We start from the raw sequence: 24,247 nt of genomic DNA, 5'->3' as shown, positions 1-24,247 counted from the left end.
TGCGCTTTTGAAGGAGGATAGAGATGCACTTTCTTTTACATCTGTTGGGAGTGCATTCCATATTGATGTGGTATAGAATGAGAATGAGTTAAGACCTTTGTTAGATCGGAATCTGGGTTTAACGTGGTTTGTGGAGCTCCCCCTGGTGTTGTGGTTATGGCGGTCATTTACGTTCTGGAAGTAGTTTGACATGTACTTCGGTATCAGGGAGGTGTAGCGAATTTTATAGACAAGACTAAAGCTTCATTTTAAGAGCTTATTTTGAAGTCTTCAATGTGATTTTTATATATTTTTTTTACATCGAGTGTTTTCCATGCTCGTGTTGACATTTCTTTTCTGCCTTTAAAGCGGAAGGCATTATAATCCGAGGAAGGTTACATTTGAATTGAAAAATATTTACATTTAATATATTTTCTCCTTCACCTTATTTTCCATAGGTCATAAAAAACTTCAATAATTATTGCTATCGAATGATATAATAATAATGAAATAATGAATGCATAGGAAAATGTATTTTCCATAGTTAAATAAGAATAACATGGCAAATTAATGTTACACAGCCGTTAGTTCCTAGCACTAGAAAATAGTTCTTCTGAAGTTTCTCAGTGTTTACATTTTCACACTTTGCACTATTTTCTTACACTTTATTTCTTTATTACTTCATTTCTTACATATTCCTTATTTTTGCACATTCATCTTAAGAAAATATTGTTAAGTCTTCAATGTGATTTGACCATTTTGTTTACATTGTTTGAGTGTTTTCCACACTTGTGTTGACATTTCCTTTCTGCCTTGATAGCTGAGAGGATCATAATCAGAGGAAGGTTACATTTATATTTATTATATTTTTTTGTCTTTCTCCTTTTTTTCGATAGGCCATAAAAAACATCAGTAATAGGCACTTATTACAGTTTTCAGTCATATCGCCCTGCCCTAACAACAGAATAGATACATACTGCACATATGCATGAATATGAACAATAGTTTGTCTGTACTCTTGCTAACAAGATATAAACATCACGTTCTGGATGTTGCTACGTTTTAATATTGTAGTTTGCACATTCACTTCCGAAAATGTTCAATATTTATTTTGTGCTATAAATATGATGTAAAATGGCTAGATTTTAGGAGCTATTTTGTGTAGGTTTGTCCTGATCCTACATAAACATTGGTCTACTATCAGCAAAAAAAAAACAAGTATCGGATTATATGGGCTTGTATTTAAAATGTCCGATACAAGCAGTCCTGCAGCGTGTTTACTTGTGCAAAACTGGACAGTTAACATCTAAATGTCCTCCAATAAACACACAATTTACAAAAGGTAAACATGCTAGGCTAAAGGCTACTAGGAACGAGCAGCTACACAATAGCTAAGCACACAAGCTAGTATTTTATTTTAGTCATTTACAATAGTTGAACATGCTAGGCTATAGGCTACTAGCAGCTACACAACGGCTAAGCACACAATAGCACACACGCTAGACTTTTCCTCTATTTTATTCAAGTCATTTACAAAAGGTAAACATGCTAGGCTATAGGCTAATAGCAGCTACCCAACAGCTAAGAACACAAAGTAGTATTTTCTTCCATTTTAGTCATTTACAAAAGGTAAACACGCCAGGCTGTAGGCTAATAGTAGCTACACAACAGCTAAGCACACAACAACAGACAAGCTAGACTTTTATTCTATTTTAGTCAAGTCATTTACAAAAGGTTAACATGCTAGGCTAAAAGCTACTAGGGGCGAGCAGCTACAAAACAGCTAAGCACACAATAGCACACAAGCTAGTCTTTTAGTTTAGTCATTTACAAAAGGTGAACATGTTAGGCTATTGGCTACTAGCAGCTACACAACGGCTAAGCACACAATAACACACAAGCTAATATTTTCTTCTATTTTAGTGAAGTCATTTACAATAGGTAAACATTCTAGGCTTTCGACTAATGGCAGCTACCCAACAGCTAAGCACACAATAGCACACAAGCTAGGCTTTTCTTCTATTTTAGTCAAGTCATTTACAAAAGGTAAACATGCTAGGCTATAGGCTAATAGCAGCTACCCAACAGCTAAGCACACAATAGCACACAAGCTAGTCTTTTCTTCTATTTTAGTCAAGTCATTTACAAAAAGGTAAACATGTACATAGTATAGTAGCTACACAAGAACTAAGCACACAATAACACACAAGCTAGTCTTTTATTCTATTTTAGTCAAGTCATTTACAAAAGGTTAACATGCTAGGCTAAAGGCTACTAGGGGTGAGCAGCTACAAAACAGCTAAGCACACAATAGCACACAAGCTAGTCTTTTAGTTTAGTCATTTACAAAAGGTGAACATGCTAGGCTTTCGGCTAATAGCAGCTACCCAACAGCTAAGCACACAATAACACACAAGCTAGTCTTTTATTTTAGTCATTTACAAAAGATGAACATGCTAGGCTATAAGCTACTAGCAGCTACACAACGGCTAAGCACACAATAACACACAAGCTAGTCTTTTCTTCTATTTTAGTCAAGTCATTTACAAAAGGTGAACATGCTAGGCTATAGGCTACTAGCAGCTACATAACGGCTAAGCACACAATAACACACAAGCCAGTCTTTTCTTCTATTTTAGTCAGGTCATTTACAAAAGGTAAACATGCAAGGCTATAGGCTACTAGCAGCTACCCAACAGCTAAGCACACAATAGCAAACAAGCTAGTCTTTTCTTATATTTTAGTCAAGTCATTTACTAAAGGTAAACATGCTAGGCTATAGGCTAATAGTAGCTACACAACTTACACAAGAGCTAAGCACACAATAACACACAAGCTCGTATTTTATTCAGTCAAGTCATTTACAAAAAGGTAAACATTCTATGTTAAAGGCTAATAGTAGCAACACAGCAGCTAAGCACACAATAACACACAAGCTAGTCTTTTATTCTATTTTAGTCAAGTCATTTACAAAAGGTAAACATGCTAGGCTTTCGGCTAATAGCAGCTACCCAACAGCTAAGCACACAATAGCACACAAGCTAGTCTTTTATTTTAGTCATTTACAAAAGGTGAACATGCTAGGCTATAGGCTACTAGCAGCTACACAACGGCTAAATCTCTGCCGTTGTGTCCTTGGGCGGGACACTTCACCCTTTGCCCCCGGTGCCACTCACACCGGTGAACTGAATGATGAATGATAGGTGGTGGTCGGAGGGGCCGTTGGCGCAAATTGCAGCCACGCTTCCGCCAGTCTACCCCAGGGCAGCTGTGGCTATGAAAGTAGCTTACCACCACCAGGTGTGAATGATTGATGGGTTCTACATGTAAAGCGACTTTGGGTACTTAGAAAAGCGCTATATAAATCCCAGTTATTATTATTATTATTATTAAGCACACAATAACACACAAGCTAGTCTTTTCTTCTATTTTAGTCAAGTAATTTACAAAAGGTAAACATGCTAGGCTATAGGCTACTAGCAGCTACATAACGGCTAAGCACACAATAGCAAACAAGCTAGTCTTTTCTTATATTTTAGTCAAGTCATTTACTAAAGGTAAACATGCTAGGCTATAGGCTAATAGTAGCTACACAACTTACACAAGAGCTAAGCACACAATAACACACAAGCTCGTATTTTATTCAGTCAAGTCATTTACAAAAAGGTAAACATTCTATGTTAAAGGCTAATAGTAGCAACACAGCAGCTAAGCACACAATAACACACAAGCTAGTCTTTTATTCTATTTTAGTCAAGTCATTTACAAAAGGTAAACATGCTAGGCTTTCGGCTAATAGCAGCTACCCAACAGCTAAGCACACAATAGCACACAAGCTAGTCTTTTATTTTAGTCATTTACAAAAGGTAAACATGCTAGGCTATAGGCTACTAGCAGCTACATAACGGCTAAGCACACAATAACACACAAGCTAGTCTTTTCTTCTATTTTAGTCAAGTCACTTACAAAAGGTAAACATGCTAGGCTATAGGCTACTAGCAGCTACCCAACAGCTAAGCCCACAATAGCACACAAGCTAGTCTTTTCTTATATTTTAGTCAAGTCACTTACAAAAGGTAAACATGCTAGGCTATAGGCTAATAGTAGCTACACAACTTACACAAGAGCTAAGCACACAATAACACACAAGCTCGTATTTTATTCAGTCAAGTAATTTACAAAAAGGTAAACATTCTAGGTTATAGGCTAATAGTAGCTACACAACAGCTAAGCACACAATAACACACAAGCTAGTCTTTTCTTCTATTTTAGTCAAGTCATTTAGAAAAGATTAACATGCTAAGCTAAAGTCTACTAAGAGCGAGCAGCAACTCAACAGCTAAGCACACAATAACACAAGAGCTACTCCTTTATTTTAGTCATTTACAAAAGGTGAACATGCTAGGCTATAGGCTACTAGCAGCTACACAACGGCTAAGCACACAATACCACACAAGCTAGTCTTTTCTTCTATTTTAGTCAAGTCATTTACAAAAGGTAAACATGCTAGACTATAGGCTAATAGTTGCTACACAACAGCTAAGCACACAATACCACACAAGCTAGTCTTTTCTTCTATTTTAGTCAAGTCATTTACAAAAGGTAAACATGCTAGACTATAGGCTAATAGTTGCTACACAACAGCTAAGCACACAATACCACACAAGCTAGTCTTTTCTTCTATTTTAGTCAAGTCATTTACAAAAGGTTAACATGCTAGGCTAAAGGCTACGAGGAGCGAGCAACAACACGACAGCTAAACACACAATAGCACACAAAAGCTAGACATACGCAATGATAATAGAAGAATATTGCAGTGTAAAACAGCACATTTGTCAACATAAACAAGCATCAAATAATTATGTTTGCACATTACTTACACACACACACACACACACACACACACACACACAAAGTCTCCACAGCGGAAAGTAACCAGTAACAAACGCGTCCGCATCATTCAACTGGGTCATGAGTTCAATTTAATGAATTATTGTGGCCACAAGGTGTCTCCAAAAAAACAATTACCACGCCACTTCAACTTAAAGACAGCATAAGTCCATTCCATATGGTTAATAATACATATGTTAGTGTTTTTCATAGCTACCCAAAGTGGGTATGCTTTGTGCTGATATCACATTGTACCAATATCATACTTGCCAACCTTGAGACCTCCGATTTCGGGAGGTGGGGGTGGGGGGGGGGGGGGGGGGGGGCGTGGTTAAGAGGGGAGGAGTATATTTACAGCTAGAATTCACCAAGTCAAGTATTTCATATATATATGTATATAAGAGACTATGTCTATGACTATGTCTCTCGGCTGGCCTGGGAACGCCTCGGGGTCCCACAGGAAGAGCTGGACGAAGTGGCTGGGGAGAGGGAAGTCTGGGCTTCCCTGCATAGGCTGCTGCCCCCGCGACCCGACCTCGGATAAGCGGAAGAAGATGGATGGATGGATGGATGTATATAAGAGAAATACTTGAATTTCAGTGTTCATTTATTTACACATATACACACACATAACACTCATCTACTCATTGTTGAGTTAAGGGTTGAATTGTCCATCCTTGTTCTATTCTCTGTCACTATTTTCCACTACTTCTTCCCGGAGGCTATCCAGGTCCAATCGCAGCTGCGGCTTGGAACTTACAAGCGTATTTCTTCATCTTACTCGTCGTCGGCGTCGCCACGGCTGTATCTTCCTCGTTCTTTTGCTTCGTCTCCTTGTTGTGTGCGCAGTTGTGCACTCTCTAAAAGTTCCTAGATGTTATTGTCACATATGCATGTACAGTGGATGGCAGTATTGTCCTGTTTAAGAGTGTCACAACATTGCTGTTTACGGCAGACAAACTGCTTTACGGTAGACGAAAACGTGACTGCTGTTGTTGTGTGTTGTTGCCGCGCTGGGAGGACGTTAATGAAACTGGCTAACAATAAACCCACATAAGAAACCAAGAACTCGCCCTCGATCATTCTACAGTTATAACGTGATTGGGCAGGCACGCTGTTTATATTGTGGGAACGCGGACGTGAAAACAGGCTGTCTGGAGGGGGCGTGGCCTCCAGCTCCGCCTGAATTTCGGGAGATTTTCGGGAGAAAATTTGTCCCGGGAGGTTTTCGGCAGAGGCGCTGAATTTCGGGAGTCTCCCGGAAAATCCGGGAGGGTTGGCAAGTATGCAATATCGGTATTGGCTAATACTCAAAGCTCCAATATTGTATCATATCGGCAGTGGAAAAAGTTGTATCGGGACACACCTAATTATTATTAGTTGTTAGTATCGACATTTCAGTTTTTAATACATAAGGGCTTTTTGCTCTATTTTTCCATGTGTTGCTGTTTTGGTTTTTTCTTTTTACAATGTACCACAAGCCCATAAAAAACTAAATAAAAAAAAAAAAACAGAGCCGCACTTTGTATCTCAGCAGTGAGTACTTGTGTGCTCGCCTGCTATCAAGCTACACCTGCTAAAAGACACAAATCACATAGGGTGCCTTTAAATAGACCACAAACAACACTGGAGTACTTGGGGGGGGGAAACAAACAAAAGACACATGATGACATGGCTGGAAATATGCTGGCTTCATAAATATTTGATCAGCTCGTGATGGAAGCATTTCACCAGCGTAATGACGCCTGCAGTCTGTAAAACTGGAAACGGGAAACCGCCTTATGAATTTCAAGCAAAGCGTCATTATTAAAAGAGACTGTTTGCAACCTATTGGGCGTTAGCTTTCCGATGTGGTTGAAGTATTTTATCCCGCCCTCTGACGGCGTTTAGGACGCAAAGACATAAACCGACAAAACACAGGCGCATTTGCATTGTGTGTTGTTAGCTAATGATAGAGATTTAGCAAATTTTAGCTATCATTAGTACGTCAACTTCGGCACTTGGTGATCACTCCAGCAGCACTGAGACCAAACGACCTCGAGGTAATGTTGCAGTTTTTAATGCCAACAGAGAAAGTGAAGTAAGTAAAGTAAGGCTCCACTTTTCGTAAAATGCGCTAGCTTGATGCTAATATACATTGGCTTTGCTGTTTGCAAAAAGCCGTGCTAATCGCTAAGCTAGAACTCTTGAATGTAAACAGAGGAGGGCAGATTGATACAAATACCGACAGTAACGATACCAACTATAGTATTAGTGTATGGTCGATACTACAGTGGTTGGATCGATATATTTTTATTAAGACTAATCTTGTCACGGCGCATGTGCAATCCCTCATTCCATCTGCAGCAAGCGCCCCGGGACACGCCCCTGCTCGCTCTTCCCGCATAGCGGCCATGCGCCTGCACAGCTGCGGGCAATCCACAATCAGCGCACCTGGATCTAATGAGGGCCGACGCCATAAAGACCAGCAGACCCGAAGATCCAGTGCCAGAACATAGTTCACTTTTTGTAGTACGCATCACGTCTCTGGCTTCCCTCCTCGTACCTGCTCTCTGTGCTTTCCCTCTGCCTGTGTCTGACATGTCTTCTGTGTTCCCCACAGTATTCCCTCCGTCTCCATTGATCGAGCTGTGCGCCTCACTTCATTGGACTTCCCTCCGGATTTTGGACTGCTTCCCTCGATCCTCGACCCCCGCTTGGACACGGACCTCGACGCCTCTCTCCAGACCCCAACCTCTTGCTTGCCTACGGACTTCCTTCTTGCCTTGCCCCACTGGACTTTTGGACAATTTGTCAAACACGCACGAACATCACCCTCTGGTAACATTTACATTATTAATTCCTCACAACGTCTTGCACCATACACTCTTAGTAGCATACACACCCCAACACATCATTAAGTTCAATAAACCTGTTGAGCTCCTGTCGTTTTGTCGTCTCCTTCCCCAGGTGAACGTAACAAATCTTTTGTCCTTTTTGTTATTGTTAACAAACTCAGGTGGGATTTAAGGGCACAAACTAAAGTGAACTAAACTTTATGTATATATATATATATATATATATATATATAAAGATATATATATATATATATACAGTGGGGAAAAAAAGTATTTAGTCAGCCACCAAATGTGCAAGTTCTCCCACTTAAAATGATGACAGAGGTCTGTAATTTTCATCATAGGTACACTTCAACTGTGAGAGACAGAATGTGGGGAAAAAATCCAGGAATTCACATTGTAGGAATTTTAAAGAATTTATTTGTAAATTATGGTGGAAAATAAGTATTTGGTCACTTCAAACAAGGAAGATCTCTGGCTCTCACAGACCTGTAACTTCTTCTTTAAGAAGCTCTTCTGTCCTCCACTCGTTACCTGTATTAATGGCACCTGTTTATCTGTATAAAAGACACCTGTCCACAGCCTCAAACAGTCAGACTCCAAACTCCACTATGGCCAAGACCAAAGAGCTGTCGAAGGACACAAGGAAAAGAATTGTAGACCTGCACCAGACTGTGAAGAGTGAATCTACAATAGGCAAGCAGCTTGGTGTGAAAAAATCAACTGTGGGAGCAATTATCAGAAAATGGAAGACATACAAGACCACTGATAATCTCCCTCGATCTGGGGCTCAACGCAAGATCTCATCCCGTGGGGTCAAAATGATCATGAGAACGGTGAGCAAAAATCCCAGAACCACACGGGGAGACCTGGTGAATGACCTGCAGAGAGCTGGGACCAAAGTAACAAAGGTTACCATCAGTAACACACTACGCCGACAGGGAATCAAATCCTGCAGTGCCAGACGTGTCCCCCTGCTTAAGCCAGTGCATGTCCAGGCCCGTCTGAAGTTTGCCAGAGAGCACATGGATGATACAGCAGAGGATTGGGAGAATGTCATGTGGTCAGATGAAACCAAAATAGAACTTTTTGGTATAAACTCAACTCGTCGTGTTTGGAGGAAGAAGAATACTGGGTTGCATCCCAAGAACACCACACCTACTGTGAAGCATGGGGGTGGAAACATCATGCTTTGGGGCTGTTTTTCTGCTAAGAGGACAGGCCGACTGATCCATGTTAAGGAAAGAATGAATGGGGCCATGTATCGTGAGATTTTGAGCCAAAACCTCCTTCCATCAGTGAGAGCTTTGAAGATGAAAGCTTGCAGCATGACAATGATCCCAAACACAACGCCCGGGCAACGAAGGAGTGGCTCCGTAAGAAGCATTTGAAAGTCCTGGAGTGGCCTAGCCAGTCTCTAGACCTCAACCCCATAGACAATCTGTGGAGGGAGTTGAAAGTCCGTGTTGCTTGGATACAGCCCCAAAACATCACTGCTCTCGAGAAGATCTGCATGGAGGAATGGGCCAAAATACCAGCTACTGTGTGTGCAAACCTGGTAAAGACCTATAGTAATCGTTTGACCTCTGTTATTGCCAACAAAGGTTATATTACAAAGTATTGAGTTGAATTTTTGTTATTGACCAAATACTTATTTTACACCATAATTTACAAATAAATTCTTTAAAAATCCTACAATTTGAATTCCTAGATTTTTTTTTCACATTCTGTCTCTCACAGTTGAAGTGTACCTATGATGAAAATTACAGACCTCTGTCATCATTTTAAGTGGGAGAACTTGCACATTTGATGGCTGACTAAATACTTTTTTGCCCCACTGTATATATATATATATATATACACACACACACACACACACAGATATAAGTATATACACACATACATAAATAATTTAAACATTTTATAATTATTTTTTTTTTAAACAGATTCATGGACATCACATGGACAAAGATAAGACCTTCTGGAGGAAAGTGCTGTGGTCAGATGAAACAAAAAAATGAACTGTTTGGCCACAATACCCAGCAATATGTTTGGAGGAGAAAAGGTAAGGCCTTTAATCCCAGGAACACCATACCTACCGTCAAGCATGGTGGTGGTAGTATTATGCTCTGGGCCTGTTTTGCTGCCAATGGAACTGGTGCTTTACAGAGAGTAAATGGGACAATGAAAAAGGAGGATTACCTCCAAATTCTTCAGGACAACGTAAAATCATCAGCCCGGAGGTTAGGTCTTGGGCGCAGTTGGGTGTTCCAACAGGACAATGACCCCAAACACACGTCAAAAGTGGTCAAGGAATGGCTAAATCAGGCTACAATTAAGGTTTTAGAATGGCCTTCCCAAAGTCCTAGTGCGTGTGGACAATGCTGAAGAAACAAGTCCAGGGTGATATTTGCTTATTTTCTCTCTGATAAGATAATTATTCTCACTAAGCAGATTTTATGTTAGAGTGTTTTACTTGTTTTATGGGTTTTGGTCCTAAGTTATTTCAGTAAGATATTACAGCTTGTTGCTGGGATTGTATGACCTATATTGAGTAAAACATGCTTGAAACTAGAACATCAACTGATGCAAAGCTGTGTCATCAACACTCACAAGTATAAAACTGCTTTTTCAAAGTAATAATTTCTTATTTCAAGCATGAAATAAAAAATCATGACTTTGACACAATTTTGTCTCATAATTAAAACAATGAAACAATAGAAAATACGTACTCATATAGTAGCACAGCTGGCAGAGTACAGCAAACTGTTTTGAACAGAAATAGTTCATGCACATTCAGATAAATTCAAAATTACAATAAAAAAATAATTTGGTCGGGGGCCGGGCTGTAAATATATATATATATATATATATATATATATATATATATATATATATATATATATATATATATATATATATATATATATTCCTTGTGCACTAATTGACTGAAAGAGCACGCACTTGTCGCGATGATGTCATTTTATCGATGGGGAAAATGCACAAAATGTAATGCCGAGTGTATATCATTATGTCAAGATAATGGCACTAGCATTTACTTAATTTAAGAATATTTTTCAACATATTGAGAAAAAGGGTCTCATATTTGTTTTTTCTATCAAGAAAAGTGCACTTGTTATTATTGAGAAAATACTTATTTAAGTTATTTTTGGGGTTCATTGAGGTTAGCTAATTTTACTTGTTTTGGAAGGTCTTGACAAGCCAAATTTTCTTGTTCTATTGGCAGATAATTTTGCTTAGTTCAAGTAAAATGCCCCTAATTTTTTTTTTTTTTTCTTGTTTTTGAACACTGACTTTTTGCAGTGACTACCTGAAGCTCTTGAAGCTCATTGAGAGAATGCCAAGAGTGTGCGAAAAAGTAATCAAGAGCAAAAGGTTGCTATTTTGTCATGGTTTAACTCTTATCTTACTGACAGGATGCAATGCGTCTCCCATAATAATGTGACCTCGGACTATGTTAAGGTAACGTGCGGAGTTCCTCAGGGTTCGGTTCTTGGCCCTGCACTCTTTAGTATGTACATGCTGCCGCTAGGCGACATCATACGCAAATACGGTGTTAGCTTTCATTGTTATGCTGATGACACCCAACTCTACATGCCCCTAAAGCTGACCAACACGCCGGATTGTAGTCAGCTGGAGGCGTGTCTTAATGAAATTAAACAATGGATGTCCGCTAACTTCTTGCAACTCAACGCCAAGAAAACGGAAATGCTGATTATCGGTCCTGCTAAACACCGACATTTATTTAATAATACCACCTTAACATTTGACAACCAAACAATTACACAAGGAGAATCAGTAAAGAATCTGGGTATTATCTTCCACCCAACTCTCTCCTTTGAGTCACACATTAAGAGTGTTACTAAAACGGCCTTCTTTCATCTCCGTAATATCGCTAAAATTCGTTCTATTTTATCCACTAGCGACGCAGAGATCATTATTCATGCGTTCGTTACGTCTCGTCTCGACTACTGTAACGTATTATTTTCGGGTCTCCCTATGTCTAGCATTAAAAAATTACAGTTGGTACAAAATGCGGCTGCTAGACTTTTGACAAGAACAAGAAAGTTTGATCATATTACGCCTATACTGGCTCACCTGCACTGGCTTCCTGTGCACTTAAGATGTGACTTTAAGGTTTTACTACTTACATATAAAATACTACACGGTCTAGCTCTATCCTATCTCGTCGATTGCATTGTACCATATGTCCCGGCAAGAAATCTGCGTTCAAAGAACTCCGGCTTATTAGTGATTCCCAGAGCCCAAAAAAAGTCTGCGGGCTATAGAGCGTTTTCTATTCGGGCTCCAGTACTATGGAATGCCCTCCCGGTAACAATTAGAGATGCTACCTCAGTAGAAGCATTTAAGTCCCATCTTAAAACTCATTTGTATACTCTAGCCTTTAAATAGCCCCCCTGTTAGACCAGTTGATCTGCCGTTTCTTTTCTTTTCTCCTCTGCTCCCCTTTTCCTTGAGGGGGGGGGGGGGGGGGGGCACAGGTCCGGTGGCCATGGATGAAGTGCTGGCTGTCCAGAGTCGGGACCCGGGGTGGACCGCTCGCCTGTGCATCAGCTGGGAACATCTCTGCGCTGCTGACCCGTCTCCGCTCGGGATGGTGTCCTGCTGGCCCCACTATGGACTGGACTCTTACTATTATGTTGGATCCACTATGGACTGGACTCTCACAATATTATGTCAGACCCACTCGACATCCATTGCTTTCGGTCTCCCCTAGAGGGTGGGGGTTACCCACATATGCGGTCCTCTCCAAGGTTTCTCATAGTCATTCACATCGACGTCCCACTGGGGTGAGTTTTTCCTTGCCCGTATGTGGGCTTTGTACCGAGGATGTCGTTGTGGCTTGTGCAGCCCTTTGAGACACTTGTGATTTAGGGCTATATAAATAAAGATTGATTGATTGATTGATTTTGAAGAAACTAGAATATAAAACATGTTTTCAATTATTTCACCTTTTTTTGTTAAGTACATAACTCCACATGTGTTCATTCATAGTTTTGATGCCTTCAGTGACAATCTACAATGTAAATAGTTATGAAAATAAAGAAAACGCATTGAATGAGAAGGTGTGTCCAAACTTTTGGCCTGTACTGTATGTATGTATGTATATATGTATGTGTATATATATATATATATATATATATATATATATATATATATATACTCTTATACAAACTATTCATCACAACATTTATTTTAGTTGCAAACAGTCACTTTAAGCAAATAAATAAACGTGACTTTGAATCGACCTGCAATTGACGCCTTTAAGGACATTTTTTTGTGGTGCGGTCCCTCCATGCGATACGTGTGAGTACGTAGGTCGAGGAGAGCACCTGTGCTATTGTGTTACAGCTACACACACCGTTGCGTAACACCAACACAAGTGTGTCACTCAGGTTGTTATTCAAGATCTTGTTGTGACAGTGGCAGCCATTGATCCAATCCCAGGGTCTCCATTTTCACGTGGGAATTGATTTTGTCACGATTGTGTGACTGACAAAGCACTGCGGCGCTTTGAAACAACTGCACAATCAGCATTTTTTTTTTTTTTTACTTCTTGCTCACACAATGTATGCACGGTTTCGATGTATTTTGTGGAGAAAGATGCGGAAATGAGAGACGTGACGTTTGCAAACAAATCGAGTGTTTTTGACGGGCTCTTTTAAGTGAACTATGAGAACCGATTCCAAGTTCTGAGTCGTTCGTTTGGGATTTGGATTCACTTATTTGTATTTTCAAAAAAGGAAATAAATGTAAATAAAACTTCTTGCTCACACAATGCATACACAGTTTTGATGGGGTTTTTTTTGGAAAAAGATGCGGAGATGAGAGACGTGACGTTTGCAAACAAATCGAGTGTTTTTGAACGGCTCTTTTAAGTGAACCATGAGAACTGATTCCAAGTTGTTAGTCGTTCGTTTGGGATTAGGATTCATTTATTTTTATATAATAAAAGGAAATAAATGTAAATAAAACTTCTTGCTCACACAATGTATACACGTTTTTGATGTTTTTTTTGGACAAAGACACAGAGATTAGAAACGTGACCTTTGCAAACAAATAGAGTGTTTTGAACGGCTCTTTTAAGTGAACTATAAGAACCGATTCCAAGTTGCGAGTCATTCATTCGGGATTTGGATTACATTTATTTTTACATAAAAAAAGGAAATAAATGAAAATAAAACTTGCTCACACAATGTATACACGGTTTTGATGTTTTTTTTGGAGAAAGAAATGCGGGGATGAGAGACGTTTGCAAACAAATCGAGTGTTTTTGAACGGCTCTTTTAGGTGAACTATGAGAACCTATTCCAAGTTCTGAGTCGTTCGTTTGGGATTTAGATTCACTTATTTTTATATAATAAAAGGAAATAAATGTAAATAAAACTTCTTGCTCACACAATGTATACACGGTTTGATGGTTTTTTTTTGGAGAAAGACGCGGAGATTAGAAACGTGACATTTGCAAACAAATTGAGTGTTTTGAACGGCTCTTTTTTTGCTCTTGTTTGTTTGGGATTTGGATTCACTTATTTTTATATTTAAAAAGAAAAGCAAATAAATGAAAAAAAAAAAAAAGTTTATATATGCAAATTTAATTGTTTTTAATCTTTTATTTTATTTATTTATATTCACTTTTCTGGTTCATTGTTTTAATATGTAGTAGTTCAAGTGTACACAGCCCAGGTAGGATAGTAGAATTTTGCAATGACATTTTTTATCATCTCCCAATATTTATTATCGTTTTGTATCCACTAATGCATTGTATTGTTACCTATTATTTGTGTATTTTTTTCTGTATTGTTAATGCATTTGTGCTACAAAGTTTTTTTTAGGTCAGAGAAAGTTCAAACTCCTGCCTTAAGGGATGTTTTACAATGAAAAACACTACAAAAATTTAAATTACAGTCAATATTTCCAAATAATTCCCACCAATAGAGTTATATTTGTGTAAATTAAATTATTCTGATGCACATAGTGATTGTTTCCTTGATATAAAAACAGTTAAAAACTCTCGCCGAGATAATTGTGTTTGCTGTTTTGAAAGTGGAAACTAAATGAGAAGTGCAAATATTATTACGGTAAGTGTTAAATTGTGGTGGTTGATGACGGTGAGGTTGAAAAAAAAGAAAAGTCAGGCAAAGGCGCCACCATGAGGACAAGCGTGGTAGCACACAAAGGTCTAATCTAGTTGGATGTTCAGTTAGAGATGGGGTTTATGGCTCTTTAAAGGGAGTTGGATCTTTAGAACCCGTTCGTGTAAAAGAACCGTTCAATTAACGTTCTCTTTAGTATAGTTTTTAGTTATTTTTTTGTTTTTAATCATTTTTTATTTTACAGTTTTTATATATTTTTATTTTGGTTATAAGATAAGATGTTGATCAGAATATTTTTAATGTACACAAATATTACACTATCGATGAGAATTACTATATTCTGAAATATTGGCGATAATTTGGTTGTTGTTTTTATTGTAAACATTCCAAGGTGGCGCCATATCCCCATGTTTTGGCAGGTACATCATTATTTAGAATTTTCAACTAAAAACAACTTTGTAGCATGGGAGTTTCCCAATAGAGGGAAAAAAATACACAAATATGTAAGAATAACATGTAATATGGATATAAAAAGTATGAATAAAATGGGAATACAAATTAGACATGTGAATACACAATTTTGAACGACTTTACAAATCAGAAAAATTTATCAAAAATATTCTTAATTGATTGAAAAATATTCTCAATTATACACTGGGTTTATAATTTTTCTAATAAAAAGAAAAGGACATCAAAAATGCTAAATAAATAAATATTCAAACGTATTGGAAGTGTCTTAATTTGTTTGTACATTTTAAATAATATATCCATCCATCCATCCATCTTCTTCCGCTTATCCGAGGTCGGGTCGCGGGGGCAGCAGCTTAAGCAGGGAAGCCCAGACTTCCCTCTCCCCAGCCACTTCGTCCAGCTCCTCCCGGGGGATCCCGAGGCGTTCCCAGGCCAGCCGGGAGAGATAGTCTTCCCAGCGTGTCCTGGGTCTTCCCCGTGGCCTCCTACCGGTCGGACGTGCCCGAAACACCTTCCTAGGGAGGCGTTCAAGTGGCATCCTGACCAGATGCCCGAACCACCTCATCTGGCTCCTCTCCATGTGGAGGAGCAGCGGCTTTACTTTGAGCTCCCCCCGAATGACAGAGCTTCTCACCCTATTTCTAAGGGAGAGCCCCGCCACTCGGCGGAGGAAACTCATTTCGGCCGCTAGTACCCGTGATCTTGTCCTTTCGGTCATGACCCAAAGCTCATGACCATAGGTGAGGATGGGAACGTAGATCGACCGGTAAATCGAGAGCTTTGCCTTCCGGCTCAGCTCCTTCTTCACCACAACGGATCGATACAGCGTCCGCATTACTGAAGACGCCGCATCGATCCGCCTGTCGATCTCACGATCCACTCTTCCCCCACTCGTGAACAAGACTCCGAGGTACTTGAACTCCTCCACTTGGGGCAAGATCTCCTCTCCAACCCGGAGATGGCACTCCACCCTTTTCCGGGAGAGAACCATGGACTCGGACTTGGAGGTGCTGATTCCCATCCCAGTCGCTTCACACTCAGCTGCGAACCGATCCAGTGAGAGCTGAAGATCTTGGCCGGAGGAAGTCATCAGGACCACATCATCTGCAAATAGCAGAGACCTAATCCTGCAGCCACCAAACCAGATCCCCTCAACGCCCTGACTGCGCCTAGAAATTCTGTCCATAAAGGTTATGAACAGAATCGGTGACAAAGGGCAGCCTTGGCGGAGTCCAACCCTCACTGGAAACGTGTCCGACTTACTGCCGGCAATGCGGACCAAGCTCTGACACTGATCATACAGGGAGCGGACTGCCACAATAAGACAGTCCGTTACCCCATACTCTCTGAGCACTCCCCACAGGACTTCCCGGGGTACACGGTCGAATGCCTTCTCCAAGTCCACAAAGCACATGTAGACTGGTTGGGCAAACTCCCATGCACCCTCAAGGACCCTGCCGAGAGTATAGAGCTGGTCCACAGTTCCACGACCAGGACGAAAACCACACTGTTCCTCCTGAATCCGAGGTTCGACTATCCGGCGTAGCCTCCTCTCCAGTACACCTGAATAGACCTTACCGGGAAGGCTGAGGAGTGTGATCCCACGATAGTTGGAACACACCCTCCGGTTCCCCTTCTTAAAGAGAGGAACCACCACCCCGGTCTGCCAATCCAGAGGTACCGCCCCCGATGTCCACGCGATGTTGCAGAGTCTTGTCAACCAAGACAGCCCCACAACATCCAGAGCCTTAAGGAACTCCGGGCGGATCTCATCCACCCCCGGGGCCTTGCCACCGAGGAGCTTTTTAACTACCTCGGCAACCTCAGCCCCAGAAATAGGAGAGCCCACCACAGATTCCCCAGGCCCTGCTTCCTTATAGGAAGACGTGCTGGTAGGATTGAGGAGGTCTTCGAAGTATTCCCTCCACCGATCCACAACATCCGCAGTCGAGGTCAGCAGAGCACCATCCCCACCATACACGGTGTTGACACTGCACTGCTTCCCCTTCCTGAGGCGGCGGATGGTGGTCCAGAATTGCTTCGAAGCCGTCCGGAAGTCTTTTTCCATGGCCTCCCCGAACTCCTCCCATGTCCGAGTTTTTGCCTCCGCGACCGCTGAAGCCGCACACCGCTTGGCCTGTCGGTACCTGTCTGCTGCCTCAGGAGTCCCATGAGCCAAAAGAACCCGATAGGACTCCTTCTTCAGCCTGACGGCATCCCTCACCGCCGGCGTCCACCAACGGGTTCTAGGATTACCGCCACGACAGGCACCAACTACCTTGCGGCCACAGCTCCAATCGACCGCCTCGACAATAGAGGTACGGAACATTGTCCACTCGGACTCAATGTCCAGCACCTCCCTCGTGACATGTTCAAAGTTCTTCCGGAGGTGGGAATTGAAACTCTCTCTGACAGGAGACTCTGCCAGGCGTTCCCAGCAAACCCTCACAATGCGTTTGGGCCTGCCAGGTCTGTCCGGCATCGTCCCCCACCATCGCAGCCAACTCACCACCAGGTGGTGATCGGTAGAAAGCTCCGCCCCTCTCTTCACCCGAGTGTCCAAAACATGAGGCCGCAAATCCGATGACACAACTACAAAGTCGATCATGGAACTGCGGCCTAGGCAGTCCTGGTGCCAAGTGCACATATGGACACCCTTATGTTTGAACATGGTGTTTGTTATCGACAATCTGTGACGAGCACAAAAGTCCAATAACAGAACACCACTCGGGTTCAGATCCGGGCGGCCATTCTTCCCAATCACACCTCTCCAGGTTTCACTGTCGCTGCCAACATGAGCGTTGAAGTCCCCCAGTAGAACGAGGGAATCACCCGGGGGAGCACTCTCCAGTACTCCCTCGAGTGAATCCAAAAAGGGTGGGTACTCTGAGCTGCTGTTTGGCGCGTAAACGCAAACAACAGTCAGGACCCGTTCCCCCACCCGAAGGCGGAGGGAAGCTACCCTCTCGTCCACCGGGTTGAACTCCAACGTGCAGGCTTTGAGCCGAGGGGCAACAAGAATTGCCACCCCAGCCCGTCGCCTATCACTGCCGGCAACGCCAGAGTGGAAGAGAGTCCAGACCCTCTCAAGAGAAGTGGTTCCAGAGCCCTTGCTGTGCGTCGAAGTGAGTCCGACTATATCTAGCCGGAACTTCTCCACCTCACGCACTAGCTCAGGCTCCTTCCCCCCAGCGAGGTGACGTTCCACGTCCCAAGAGCCAGCTTATGTAGCCGAGGATCGGACCGCCAAGTGCCCTGCCCTCGGCTACCGCCCAGCTCACACTGCACCCGACCTCTATGGCCCCTGCTATGGGTGGTGAGCCCATTGGAGGGGGGACCCACGTTGCCTCTTCGGGCTGTGCCCGGCCGGGCCCCATGGGGACAGGCCCGGCCACCAGGCGCTCGCCATCGTGCCCCACCTCCGGGCCTGGCTCCAGAGGGGGGCCCCGGTGACCCGCGTCCGGGCGAGGGAAATCTGGGTCCTTGGTTTGTGTTCTTCATCGAGGTCTTCGATGAATAAATAATATATATATATATATATATATATACATATTAGTTTGTGTTCAATTGTTAATTAAAAATGTACTAAAAAGTACTTTTTTTTACACAAAAATACTACTTAAAAGACATATTAACGCACTTTAGAGCTACATGTGAAGAGAGAATCTAATGTTTATACAATCATATTGTTTATTTTTCCCTCTATTACTTTGATTTTTTTTAAACACGCATTACATGTATTTTTATATATAAAAAATAAAACAAAACATTTATAAAACATGCATCTATTTTTTTCTTTACAAACATTGCAACAATAACAATGAAAAAAATATACTATTATGGTGCAATAAGTGCATTTATGTGCTACATATAGCAATAGGCGCGTGACGTCATATGAAGATCAGCTAAGTCAGAGGTGTCCGAAGTGCGGCCCAGGGGCCATTTGTGGACCACAGCTATTTTTTTAACGGCCCGCAGCACATTCTAAAAATACTATTAAAAATTTTAATTTAAAAAAACTTTTAAAAAGTGGTATGAAAGAGCAAACAGTTCAAATGTAACGAGAAAAAGTTGCAATGTTGACTCTAAAGGCCTACTGAAATGCGATTTTCTTATTTAAACGGGGATAGCAGGTCCATTCTATGTGTCATACTTGATCATTTCGCGATAGTGCCATATTTTTGCTGAAAGGATTTAGTAGAGAACATCGACGATAAAGTTTGCAACTTTTGGTCGCTGATAAAAAAGCCTTGCCTGTACCGGAAGTAGCAGACGAGTAGCGTGACGTCACAGGTTGTGGAGCTCCTCACATCTGCACATTGTTTACAATCATGGCCACCAGCAGCGAGAGCGATTCGGACCGAGAAAGCGACGATTTCCCCATTAATTTGAGCGAGGATGAAAGATTTGTGGATGAGGAAAGTGAGAGTGAAGGACTAGAGGGCAGTGGGAGCGATTCAGATAGGGAAGATGCTGTGAGAGGCGGGTGGGACCTGATATTCAGCTGGGAATGACTAAAACAGTAAATAAACACAAGACATATATATACTCTATTAGCCACAACACAACCAGGCTTATATTTAATATGCCACAAATTAATCCCGCATAACAAACACCTCCCCCTTCCCGTCCATATAAGCCGCCAATACAACTCAAACACCTGCACAACACACTCAATCCCACAGCCCAAAGTACCGTTCACCTCCCCAAAGTTCATACAGCACATATATTTCCCCAAAGTCCCCAAAGTTACGTACGTGACATGCACATAGCGGCACGCACGTATGGGCAAGCGATCAAATGTTTGGAAGCCACAGCTGCATGTGTACTCACGGTACCGCGTTTGCGCATCCAACTCAAAGTCCTCCTGGTAAGAGTCTCTGTTGTCCCAGTTCTCCACAGGCCAATGGTAAAGCCTGACTGTCATCTTCCGGGAATGTAAACAATGAAACACCGGCTGTGTTATCCGGCACACCAGTCAAGGGGTGCGTTATCCGGCACAACACCTGCCGCAATACACCGCTTCCCACCAACAGCTTTCTTCTTTGCTGTCTCCATTGTTCATTGAACAAATTGCAAAAGATTCACCAACACAGATGTCCAGAATACTGTGGAATTTTGCGATGAAAACAGACGACTTAATAGCTGGCCACCATGCTGTCCCAAAATGTCCTCTACAATCCGTGACGTCACGCGCTGACGTCATTATACCGAGACGTTTTCAGCAGGATATTTCGTGCGAAATTTAAAATTGCACTTTAGTAAGCTAACCCGGCAGTATTGGCATGTGTTGCAATGTTAAGATTTCATCATTGATATATAAACTATCAGACTGCGTGGTCGGTAGTAGTGGCTTTCAGTAGGCCTTTAATAACACAAGGCTGCAATGGCTGTTTTTTTTCTTTAAAACTGTCATTGCTCAAAAAATAATAATGCATCAAAATCAATGTTGTTATGAATTATTTACATATTTAAGGCTCCAATTAATTCACATCAGATATTACACGTTGAAATATTATTTGGGGAAACTATTGCCATTAAAATTTTTTTTTTTTTTTTTTTACAAAAAGATCATTAACCAAATGAATAAAAATATATTAAAAAATATATACAACTTATTATTGATATATCTGAAGTAGTGCTTTCCCGGTACCAAAATGTATTTCGATACTTTTTTTAAATAAAGGGGACCACAAAAAATTGCCTTATTGGCTTTATTTTAACAAAAAAATCTTAGGGTACATTAAACATGTTTCTTATTGCAAGTTTGTCCTTAAATACAATAGTGAACAAACAAGACATCTTGTCTTTTAGTAGTAAGTAAGCAAACAAAGGCTCCTAATTTAGTCTGTTGACATATGCAGTAACATATTGTGTCATTTATCATTCTATTATTTTCTCAACATTATTAAACAAATAAATAACAACTTAAATCATCAGGGTTCCTAATAGTTTCTGAAGAAGTTTTCACAACAAAGGGCCACATAGCGATAGCATACAGGTAAAAGCCAGTAAATTAGAATATTTTGAAAAACTTGATTTATTTCAGTAATTGCATTCAAAAGGTGTAACTTGTACATTATATTTATTCATTGCACACAGACTGATGCATTCAAATGTTTATTTCATTTAATTTTGATGATTTGAAGTGGCAACAAATGAAAATCCAAAATTCCGTGTGTCACAAAATTAGAATATTGTGTAAGGCTAATACAAAAAAGGGATTTTTAGAAATGTTGGCCAACTGAAAAGTATGAAAATGAAAAATATGAGCATGTACAATACTCAATACTTGGTTGGAGCTCCTTTTGCCTCAATTACTGCGTTAATGCGGCGTGGCATGGAGTCGATGAGTTTCTGGCACTGCTCAGGTGTTATGAGAGCCCAGGTTGCTCTGATAGTGGCCTTCAACTCTTCTGCGTTTTTGGGTCTGGCATTCTGCATCTTCCTTTTCACAATACCCCACAGATTTTCTATGGGGCTAAAGTCAGGGGAGTTGGCGGGCCAATTTAGAACAGAAATTCCATGGTCCGTAAACCAGGCACGGGTAGATTTTGCGCTGTGTGCAGGCGCCAAGTCCTGTTGGAACTTGAAATCTCCATATCCATAGAGCAGGTCAGCAGCAGGAAGCATGAAGTGCTCTAAAACTTGCTGGTAGACGGCTGCGTTGACCCTGGATCTCAGGAAACAGAGTGGACCGACACCAGCTGGACTGCTGCTGAGTGGTCCAAAGTCATGTTTTCTGACGAAAGCAAATTTTGCATTTCCTTCGGAAATCAAGGTCCCAGAGTCTGGAGGAAGACAGGAGAGGCACAGGATCCACGTTGCCTGAAGTCTAGTGTAAAGTTTCCACCATCAGTGATGGTTTGGGGTGCAATGTCATCTGCTGGTGTCGGTCCACTGAGATCCAGAGTCAACGCAGCCGTCTACCAGCAAGTTTTAGAGCACTTCATGCTTCCTGCTGCTGACCTGCTCTATGGAGATGGAGATTTCAAGTTCCAACAGGACTTGGCGCCTGCACACAGCGCAAAATCTACCCGTGCCTGGTTTACGGACCATGGTATTTCTGTTCTAAATTGGCCCGCCAACTCCCTTGACCTTAGCCCCATAGAAAATCTGTGGGGTATTGTGAAAAGGAAGATGCAGAATGCCAGACCCAAAAACGCAGAAGAGTTGAAGGCCACTATCAGAGCAACCTGGGCTCTCATAACACCTGAGCAGTGCCAGAAACTCATCGACTCCATGCCACGCCGCATTAACGCAGTAATTGAGGCAAAAGGAGCTCCGACCAAGTATTGAGTATTGTACATGCTCATATTTTTCATTTTCATACTTTTCAGTTGGCCAACATTTCTAAAAATCCCTTTTTTGTATTAGCCTTAAGTAATATTCTAATTTTGTGACACACGGAATTTTGGATTTTCATTTGTTGCCACTTCAAATCATCAAAATTAAATGAAATAAACATTTGAATGCATCAGTCTGTGTGCAATGAATAAATATAATGTACAAGTTACACCTTTTGAATGCAATTACTGAAATAAATCAAGTTTTTCAAAATATTCTAATTTACTGGCTTTTACCTGTAGACAAGAGCATGCTGTTGGCAGTCACAATTATATCGTATTTAACAGTATTAATATCGTGAAAAACAAGTCTAACCTACCCCTAAAAGTGGATGTTCGGCGTCGCTGCTTCCTGGCATTGTGTACAATTTGCAATTGGCATGATGACGACTGGCGAGTGTAATGTTGTCAACTTTGCATCATATCTTTACCTTCATTCATCAGGTGTCATGATGAACAAGATTCATTTTCCCCTCAGCGACCGATGGGGGCAAAAGTGGCGCACTGCATGGGAAATCAGCGAGAGAAACCAGAAGAAGAAGAAGAAGGGACTTTGCAGCGACCAATCAAATGAGCTCTGGGGATCGGGGGCGTGGTCACCCCTGGTCCAACTCGCCTGCTCACAATTTTTAATTCATCCACAAGTAAAGCACAATTAAAGAAAACTTGGATTATTTCACTTTATGTACTTTTTTATGCCGAAAGAGGCGATTTAAAATAGGCTATTTCAGCCAACAGCCGAGTTAGATATACTTTTCGAGACGAGTGATGCAATCGAGTGACGTAAGCGCGCTCCCGCGTCAGGGGGTGCATATTATGGCAGGGGTGCGTTTTCCGGCACAACACCGGCCAGGAGTAACTGCACGGACATACAAAAATGGCTCCACGAATCACGAATCGGTTGTCATCGGTCACTTAAAGAGCCGTTTAAGAGAATCGATTCGTTCGTGAACGTCACATCATTATTGTTAGCCGTTAGGGTACTTTTTAGCACAAACGTGAGGCCACGTAAACAAGACTGTACTTATGTGGACGAATATAATTATTCCCAAAATAATACAAAGAAAATGCAACATATCAATAAAGTTTCTTACCTGTCTTCGTCGGTAGGAAATGTGCCGGAGACATTAAAGTCTTCCTTTTTATTTAATCAATAAAAAAGTCCTAATGAACATTTCTTTGTATTGATTTGAAGGGAGGCCATTTCTAAAAATGGCGGTGAAACGCAACTATTTCGCTACAAACACGTTAGGCTGGCTGTTATTTGAAGTAATTTTTTTTTTTTCATTTCTTATTGAATTTAATTTTCAAGACAGCAAGTAACTAGCTAGTTGCTAACTAGCTAGCATGACGAATTCTCAGCTGATTCGGAGTGGACGGAACCAATTCACGCCAAGAGAGGGGACGTGGAATGTTGGCCAAAAGCACGTTTGATGACAATGATGTTATATTTTTATTGCACTTTTTATGAAGCTTGTAGGATAGCATTAGTTTTATAATGTGATCATTTTACTAAAGAATATTGACAATATATCAGTTGTGTGCCCAAATTATTATCCCCCCCCACGAGTGAACTTGTGTTGAT

General features: G+C 41.2%; 1 protein-coding gene across 5 annotated transcripts in view; it reads right to left on the bottom strand.

Annotated features, from left to right (window-relative positions):
* Positions 1-23,937, bottom strand: part of etv4 (ETS variant transcription factor 4) — a 246,452-nt gene extending 222,515 nt beyond the window's left edge. For 2 of the 5 annotated variants that reach the window (XM_061931726.1, XM_061931728.1), the window contains exon 1: positions 23,757-23,937. The gene's annotated coding sequence lies outside the window, so the exon portion shown is untranslated. Of the gene's footprint in view, positions 1-22,982; positions 23,151-23,756 lie in introns of those variants that run through there. The other 3 variants (XM_061931727.1, XM_061931730.1, XM_061931725.1) reach the window with 2 other exon arrangements.
* Positions 23,938-24,247: the final 310 nt, after the last annotated feature.

The sequence above is a fragment of the Nerophis lumbriciformis genome, linkage group LG39 (genome assembly GCF_033978685.3).
Source record: "Nerophis lumbriciformis linkage group LG39, RoL_Nlum_v2.1, whole genome shotgun sequence".
Classification (NCBI taxonomy): domain Eukaryota; kingdom Metazoa; phylum Chordata; class Actinopteri; order Syngnathiformes; family Syngnathidae; genus Nerophis; species Nerophis lumbriciformis.
Note: the sequence above shows the minus strand (reverse complement) of the source record. Positions and strands in the feature narration are given on the sequence as shown.